Genomic DNA, 9,364 nt, shown 5'->3' with positions numbered 1-9,364 from the left:
GGCAGCGGTGGCGGCGGCGGCTGGCGAAGCCGCCTTCACGTCACGAGCGTTTTCTCCCACCCTGCCGCGGGTCGGGCGAGCCGGGAGAGGCGGCAGCCCAGCACCGGGCTCCCCGGGGGGTGCAGAGCCGCAGCCGGGGCCGGCTCCGGCGCTGCGGGCCCGCGGCAACGCGGCTCAGCCGCCGCGCGCCAGCCCTTGCGTAACGGCCCCGGCTCGGACGTGCCGGGCGGCGAGTCCTCCCGGGCGGCGAGTCCTCCCGCCCGCTCCCCCCACGGCGCCCGTCTCCTTTGTGCTCCCTAATTGCTCCCGACAGGGACCTCGAACGGATCCATCCGGCCCCGCGGCGCCTCCGTGCAAGGGGCCGGTGCTCCCCTGCCTACCCCGGGGCCGAGGGCACCATCCACGTGCGGTGCCCGCGGCTGCCGGGCGAGGGGCGTCCCGAGCCCCTGGTGTGGCGGCCGCCCGCTCCACCGCACCTCTCGCCGCAGCAGGGAAGGGGCCGGGGTCGAGGCCAGCGGGCGCCGGAGCAGCAGGGAGAGCCTGAGCCATCCCCACCCCGCTCTCGTCCTCGCCCTGCTCTCGCCCTCGGGCACGGCCCGTCCTCACCATCGCCCCGCATTCTGCCAAATATTTGCAGAGGGCGATCGCACCCTCCTGCCCGCGCGCCCGGCCCTGCCCCTCGTTCTGCCGCGCGCCAGGCGCCCCGAGAGCCGCCCGCTGCCGCGTTCTCACCGCCTGCGCCTCGGTTACCAACCCGCGTTTGCAAATTAAGACGTACGTTTGCGCACAGGGAGTCGGCAACTTTTTATTTCCAGCTCTGCCGGCAGCTCCCGTGCTCGCTGATCCTGCCGCCTGCACACGGGCAGACGCGGCTGCTCGAGTCGTCCCTGCAGGCGGCTTCCCAGCCCCGCGAGGACGCAGGGCGCAGCGGCCAGCCCCCAGCCCGGGGCGCCCTGCAGACCACCCGCGCCCAGGACGGAGCCTTATTCTCACCTCCATCGTTTTGGCACAAACRTTTGCTTCTGAAGCATTGTTTTTGGCAGATTTTAGCTCAAAACAGCAGTAATCTCTGGAGAATAACTTGCAGGGCTCGGTGCTCTTGCACCCAAAGCCCAGCTTCRTCTCAAAGCCCACCCGAGGGCGTCTCTTCTGTCTGATCAGGCAGTTTCAGGGTTCCTCAGGCTCCGCTCCAAACAGTCCTTGGGGGTAACGTCTTGCCTCACTTCTCCCCAGAAATGCCACGGAAATAAATATGCCTGAGAGACTATTGCTTGGAGCCATAACTCAGGCTCCAAACGCGAACCGTGCCTTTCCCTCGCCTCCATTCAGCATTTTTGGGGGCAGAAGTGGAGGGAAGAGCTGAGCTCGGTGAACCCATCCCGTCCTCGCTGCCGCCCGGCTCCCCACCGCCTTCGCGGGCGCTCGCGCTTGGTGCTGTTTTTTTTCCCGGGAATGGTCGCTCGAAAGGGCTGCGCTGCCCGGCCTGGCTGCAGGTTTCTCGCATCCCGCCAGGGACMGGTCAGCGAAGGCTTTGCCACGGACGTAGCTCTGGCCTTTGCTTGCAGCGATGCTGCGTAACACCGCGGCTCAGGGAYGCATCCCGCTCGCCCTCCCCAAACGCGGGCCACTGCCGGCGGCTCCCTGCAGACGCRGCCGAGACGAAGCCGGCGGCGCCGGGGACGGGAGCGCGGGCCAGCTCCCCCGCGTGCTGCCACGCTGCGGGGTTGCTCGCCTGCAAGAAGCCGGTAAGCGCAGGTGACCGCAGAGCGCGTGGAGAACTGCGAAGCTTTTAAGATCATTAGCAGAGCGAGTCTGGTGTCAGCCAGTCGCCGGGAGAAACGTTTCAYCCCGGGTTTGCTCTCTGGAGACCTCCAGTTCCGTGCACAAAGAGGGCTGCTAAACTGCACAGCGRCACTTCAACGACTTGATAGCTGACAAAAACACCCCGGCTTCCCCCTCGGCTTCGGGAGCGGGGCCGCCAGCAGCCGCCTTGCCCACCGCGTGCCGCTTGGGGACCGTGAGAGGACACGGGCGCCGGGGACAGCCCAGGCGGGCAGAGCCCAGCAGGGCGCTGGCGGGACCGGTGCCGGCAGCAAACCCCGCGGGAGCTGCCCAGGACGTGGGCCGAGGCATCGTCCCCGGGGCCGGCGCCGCAGGCGCCAGCCTCCCCCCGCGGCGGGATTCGGCACCGGGGAGCAGCGGTGAGACGCTGCCGCTGGCTTCGCTCCCCCCGGCCCTGGACCAGCGCAAGTGTTTTCAAGAGCCCCCTCTTCGCAGAGGCTCCGACGTTGCTTTTTGCAGCTAGAGCACTAAGTCATTCCGCGCAAAGCGCACGGCTGTATTTCGTTAAGCTTTTCTCTCCCTCGAGCTCCCCAAGCAGCAACCGCTGAAGCCGTCCTCGCTGCATCACGCTGGCCCCAGGCACGAGCTGATCCAGCAGGTAGGAGGAGAGCAAGGCCCGTTTCATGTACAGGACACTCATCTCCACTCCTCTCCACGTTGATGAATAACTCTATTTTACCCAGCGCCACGCTCCAGGAAGGCAGAGGATGAACAGGCGAAAGCTGCGGCAAGCCCACGCGCTCCCATTTAGCCGGGAGATGACTCAGCCCAGGCTCTTTGTGCTGGAGCAGGCGACGGGGAAACGCGCGGGCACGAGCCCGTGCACGCTCGCGGGCGGGGGCCACGCGCCCCACCGCGAGGGAGACGGGGCAGCGCGCCGGTGGCACCGAGGATGCGGCATCAAGCTCGTTAAACACCCCCCAGACCCACTGCCCTTCCTCCAGCCACCAGCATCTCGCCTGGAGCAGTGCAGCCCTAAAGCAGCGGGGATGGCCATGGCCACCCGGCATCCAGCCCGCAAAGCGGCCCCAGGGCCACCAGCAGGGATGGAGAGGGGAGAGAAACATCACTCAAAGCGCTTTCTGGTTCAAAGCAAGGCTTCAGAAGGGAAACACGGSCAAGCAAGAAAAATAAACGTGTTTTTTGCATGCTGTCAGGCGCAGAGGGAGGTCTGCGAAGGGGTGGGGGTGCCCGAGCGATGCTCTGCCAGCCGCTGCCCAGCACCCTCAGCTGCAGCTCTCACAGGCACTGACTTCACACGAGCCCGTGGCAGGTCGATCTCAGCCCYGTGAACAAAAGATGCTTCTCGTCTCCAGTTCGTTCCCTGGCAGAATTAATGGCCTGCTCTCCTCTGGGGATTGAGCACTTGTGAAGAGACACACTGGGAGGCAAGCAGCAAGGGAGGAAATTAAGACCTTATTTCCTCTGCCAGAGATGAGATCTTTAAAGTTCTTGGATGAAAAGCTTGTTTAACTTTTTTTTTTTTTTTTTTTAAAAAAAAAAAGGTTTTGCAAGGGAATCTTGTTCTCCAGAACCCACCCGCCTCCAACCCCACTTAGCGCTGCCAAGACCTGCGCTTCCCCCAGGAGCAGCCTGCAACACAGGCACAACTTCTCCTCCCCAGCCTGGCCACGGGGCCTGAGGCCCCACATGCCACAGCCCCACGGCCCCCCGCCTGCCCCAGGCACCCCAACTGCAYGTGGCAGCCACAGCTCTGGGGCCCCAGAAGCCTTCCAGAAATCAGAGAGGCACCAAGCTGAAAGCCCAGTTCAGCTCTATGCTCTTCTAACTCAAGCAGTGGTTATGTTACTGGGGGCTTCAGGTCCTTCTTGTAACACCGAAATGCCCTGATATGGATGAGGGCCCTCAGAAGGAACAGACAAATGTTCCAAAAATTGCCAGGACCTTCAATGAACAGCACATAAATACACCCTCCCCCTCTTGCTGCACGGCTGGTGACCTGGGGGCTTTGCAGTTCTCTGCCGTCGCTTGGAGGCCTCCGTGGGAATGAACGCTTTGGGCAGATTTATACAGCACGTTGGCGCTGCAGATTAACGTGCCAGCCTCGGGAGATGGAAGAGAGAACAAGCAAGTCCAGCCGGCGATAAATTACGCAAAGCAGGCTCCAGCGCTGCCCAGTGGTATTAGCGTCCTGGTCATCTCRTTCCCAGCGGGATGAATGCTCAAACCTCAGAGCTGCTTTTGTGCCTCGTGCTTTGGAAAGAGCAGGCACCTTCCACCAGGGACAAGGAGACGCAGAYCTGCAAGGACACTGCGTGCCCGCACGCTCTGCAGCGCACAGGCTGTTTCCCACTTCCAGACTTCGCTCTTTGGCTTACACCTAAGCAAGCCCAAAGCCTTCTGAGACTTTTACAGCCATTTCTTGGGATCTGGTGACATGATAGAGCCTGCCTTGAACTTATGCTCAATGACATCTATCTTGCAAACTGCAGCCAGCATGAGGATATCAGAACAGACTTTTGATGGGCTTCCAGCAAGATAATTCAGCTTCTATGACCCTGCTTCATCTTCCAAAGCTGGATCAGCTGTAAACCAACCTTTGCCGCTGCCTGCAGTTTTGGCCAGCTCTCATCTCTTCCACCCAGCACAAGTGCCCAAGCACCCAGGTCAACATCACTGCTGGAGAAAGGAGGGCCGGTCTTCCCCAGGATGGCCTTCAGTGCCAGAGAACCACTCAGCCTGTYCAGCCACCCAATGCTCAGTACTGCAGGAAACACAAGCGAATAGTTCAAGGCTTCCCTTACCTGAAGGAATCCCAAKCAACCAGCCCCACACAAAGAAGATACCACAACTGAGCCCCAAGTCACAACTGGTCCAGACCAGGGGAGATTTTTTGTTCACAATCTTTACTAGGTGCAAAAATTTGCTGTAGRTAAACAACCACCCCAAACTTCAGCACAGCCCATTGCCCCTTCGCAGGGTTGCAGGGCTCTATCCCAGCAGCAGYTGTAACAAGTTGGGGGTAATTGCTGTCTCTGGGATGCACGATTAACTCCTTCCTGCCCTGGTCCAACTGGGGCTTTGTGCATCGCAGAAGAGCAGTTTCCTCACCAGCACCCTTAAAAATTATTTCTGAGGAAGTGTGACAAGAGGAAGGACACTTCCCTGACATCCACCGAGAAGTCCTAGTTACCCCATATATGAAGAGTAGAAGACGACCCATGTACTTACAAATCRTGAAGTCCATCATTCTCCCTATGCAGCAAATTACTATTTCATAAATGCAGTAGACATGAAATATGAAGACAGAAATTGCCAGTGACTTTTAATCTGGGTTCTGCCAATTTTTCTGTTTCAGCTATTGATTTTCCATAAAGATGAATCCTAACTCCCAGGTCTCTCTGACAGGCACTATCTGAGTGTTTTGCTTACTCTGAGAGTGGAAATATATGTTTTATTAAGTGTCAGAGCTCACTAATGAGAAGAAGGAGAAAAATCAATTGGCTGCTTATATCTTGATCACAAAGACAGGACTAACAAGTTCTTTATTTTGCTGCTGTGGGCAAGACGACAGGGCAGAATGACAAATGCAGCAGACAGCAGCTGCCAGCCTCTCTACAGAGGTATCTTAGCTGGTGGGGGGAATACATAGTATTTGATTACTTTGAACACATTTGTATTTGTATTAATTCAAAGACATTTGCAGAGTACTGTAAAATCCTATAGTTAAATTGGTGTCTGATGCAAGGCTACTGAAAACAGTAAAATCACAGCTGCAAACCAGAGGTAGGTTTATGCTTATATTCCKAAAAGCCAGGCAGAAGTTTGGCCATCTATTTAGGATAGGGTTAGCTGAAGGGGTTCCATTTTTCCATATTAAATCTGGGTGAAGTTTAGTATTTGTGATTTTTACCTTGGCACAGAAGTCTGCACAACTCCAGCAGATTTCAGATWTGCACTGTGCTGTGCTCGTAGACAGGTGCAGGTGACATCCCCATCCCACCAAAACGAAGAGGGAAACCTAACAAGCCCAGGACTTCACGCTTGCCAGGAAAAAGGTCAGCCACTGGGTTCAGCTCAGATGTGCAATACTTTCACCTGACACCTTCGTCTTTCCCAGCTCCGTTCCAGGGCACGGCAACACCCCAGCTAGCCCAGCCCTCTCCAGCTCAAAGACAAACATGCTATGCATCAAGAGCTGTTAAATWCAAAGATACCATCACATGTTCAGAAATCACTRTGGGAYGGGAGGGTGCCAAAGGAAATGACTGCAAACTGCCAGCCTCATTTTATGCTCTTCCCAGGGCATCTGGTGCAGGCCACAGCTGGAACAGGGGGCAAGGTTAGATGGACCCCCCCATGCAGCTCTTCTTAGGTCCTGAAGTCCTCAGACCACCAAGCCTGGGAGGAAAGGCCAGGTCTGACTCCCAGCACACACAGCCCGAATCCCAGGATTGGGATCTTTGACACGAGCRTCACAGCACATTCATCCCCTGCAGAAACTTGGCGTGCATATTACTGAATACAGCTCTCCCCTGACCCTTCCCCAGGCAAGGATATCAGCTTCCCTTCACTCRTACGTTATCTTCCACGTCTGTTACAGAATCATACCTGACAACTGTATAGCTAATCTCTTGGCAGCTGTGAAATGAAATGGTAAGCTCCGGCTGCCTTGAGAAGATGCATTGATTTCTTAAAATGACAGATTGCCTACTCCCTTGATGTTTAAGCAGAGGGCTGGTGGTGTGGATCTTGACTATCATTCAATTAAAAAAGCTTAGCAGAGACGCACCAGCTAAGCAGAGAAGACAGCATTAAGGCTAAGCCCTGACCCAAAGATTTAATCGYAGAGCGTATGAGAGCATCCTCAGATGCGGGACACCTGTCCAGTTTGCTGATGAAAGCACAGGCCATTGAATTCTGCACGCTGCCGTGAGCCAGACGAGCCCRTCTCCCCTCCGCAATAAAACAGAGCTGACCGGCCAGTCAGGTCCCTCAGCAGAGCAAGACGAGCAAATCCCTTCCTATCCAAAAGGGTATTTGCTTCACTTAATGGAACAGTTTATATCCCATTGCAGCACATCTCTTTAATAAGGATTATGTGTTTAAGTTAACAAACTCCTAGACACCTTGTGACACAGCCTCAGTGTCACTGCAGAGATAAGGCACTGGAGTATTTCTGGCCTCAGCTCTGAAACACAAAGCTTTGCCCTTGAAAAGGGAATATCTCGGCCACCTCACCGCTTGCCATAAAGCCCAGTAGATCCTGTTCCTACTCCAGAATCACCTCTGCTTTCCTGGGGGAAACGCCACCACCTGGAAAGTGGCAAAGAGCAAGCGTCAAGCCTGCCAGGGGCTACCCCAGCTCTTCCCCGCTCCGGGCTCAGAGCGGGTCCCGAGCAGAGCAGCAGTGAGGTGCTGGTGGGCCATGTCCTAGCGCGCGGTGCGGACGCGGCCAACAACCGGCCGTTTCTGCCGCGGGCGCAGAGSTCCCCGGCTCGAGGCCGCGTCCCTGCAGGTCGCCGTCGAGGACTGGGCGCCGCAGCGAGCACGAAGCTTTAGCCGAGCCCGTGAGGGAGGCGGCTCGATTCGCCTCTCGGGACGCGGAGCTGGGCAGCGCGGAAGGCGCCGCCTCGCTCCGCGCCGGGCGGGTGAGGCGCGTCGGAGCGGCCCGCGCGGGGCCCCGGCGCCCTGGTATTCCTGTGCTCGGTGTCCCGACAGCCATGGACCCCCATGGCGCAGAGCGCGAGGGCCCGCGTTCGGGCGGCGAAGGAGGGCGTGCGCGCTGCCCCGGGCCGCCGGAGGGACCCTCGGCAGAGGGGAGGCGGGAGCCGGAGCCGCGCGCGCACAGGCCGCGGCCAGGCCCGCACCGCGCAACGCGTCGCCATGGCAACCGGCGCGGCCTGCGCGGCCTCCCGGAGCCTCCCGCGGCCTGCGCGGCCTCCCGCGGGCCCCACGACCGGCCTCGGCCCGGGGACGGCACCGAGGGTGGAGGGTCTCAGCGCCGGGCACGGAGAGCCCGCAACCCTCCCTCCACCCCTCCATCCCCGCAGCGGCCCCCCGGCCCCGTGAGGCTGCAGGCCCGGCGGCGTCAGGGCAAAGCAGCCCGTTCTGGCACAGAAAAAAATAAAAGGGGGGGGGRCAGGCGTGAAAATAAAGCAAAAGCAGCACAGCGGCCTCCCGCGCCCGCCTGCGAGCACGCCGCATCCCCCCGCAAGCAGCACACAGCCCCTCGCAGCCGCCTTCCTTGGCCGATGCCATGTGGCGACACCCCCGTTTTGGGGTGTTTTGTTTGCTTTCTGCACTACATTTGCGGGAAGAGGGTGGAAAGGAAATGCGTGCTGTTTTTAAGTCAATAACTTGCTTGTCGGGGGGGGAAAAAACAAATTTGCTGTGAGTGAATTGGTGTAAACTGCAATGCTCCTGTAGGCCAAACACCCGAAGGATTCGCAAACTCCCGAGGCTGCCGTGGGGAGGYATTATTAGTTCCGTCAGCCACTTGGGAGAAAACGAGGCTAAGAAAAATTGCCAGCTAGCTAGCAGCACCCAAGGCACGCAAGCGGCCGAGCGTCGCGGCTAGGTCGCACTGTTGCGGCGCACCCGGCGTTGCGCACGTTCGCTTGCAGAATTGCGGATTTCTTCACTTTTCAAACCAAGTAGCTGCAGTTTTTTTGAAAACTGGGCTCACGAAGCTGTACTGAGGTCTCATTAAGATGGTATCGCTGGCAACAAGGTCACAGGAATTTAAGCTGATTTCCGCGCAGGATGCACGCGCCACGGACACTGCAGCTCAGACACGAGAAAGCAAGCAGATATCCCGGCCCAAGGTGATGACATAAACTGAAACCAAAGAAAGGGAAAGCAGTGCATCACAGAAAACGTTGCCAGGCTGCAACTGTCAACCCGCTGTTGAAAGCCGAGGTGCAAGGAAAAACGCCGGCGCTCGTCCGGAAAGCTGGGATGAGGCTGCAGTCAGCGCGTCGCAGGGCGCCGCTTGCCGCGTGCCAGCTCGCCGGGGGGGCAGAGGGCTAAGCCGAACCACCAAGGTGAGCATGCAGCTGTAGGAAGTGGCTTGGAAGCTGAGCCTCAAACCTCAACAGCCTGGCAGGTTACAAAGAGAGAAAAATAGACATCTCCGGAGATGTAGATGAGTGGAGAGAAATTGCTTGCGGGAGTACAAAGGCATCTAATTATAACGAAAGCGAGGGCAATAAGATAGGGGGAAATTTTGGCAGAGTACATCAGAGACCAATTCATGACAGTGAATCTATTAAATGGAGGTTGAATCTATTACATGGGTATAATCTCTCAAGGGAGGTAGCAAGAGCCCAGCTGCTTGGAATATATAAAACTAGACTGTACAAAACATTAAAACCCAGGCAGTTATAAAGGAACATCCCTATATTAACCAGGGCTACTTCTAGTCTGACAGTCCTTTTCCATCTTTAAATTTATAAGTGAAGTTCTAATTAAGAGGAGAAGAGAGGCATAGCCACGATTATACTCCTTCACAGCTGCTCTTCCTTTGGTTCTTAAATTTATGACTGCTGCTTTTTTTTTT

The sequence above is a fragment of the Rhea americana genome, unplaced genomic scaffold (assembly GCF_003343005.1).
Source record: "Rhea americana isolate MKP2758 unplaced genomic scaffold, rheAme1 scaffold_4, whole genome shotgun sequence".
In the NCBI taxonomy this organism is placed as follows: Eukaryota; Metazoa; Chordata; class Aves; order Rheiformes; family Rheidae; genus Rhea; species Rhea americana.
Note: the sequence above shows the minus strand (reverse complement) of the source record.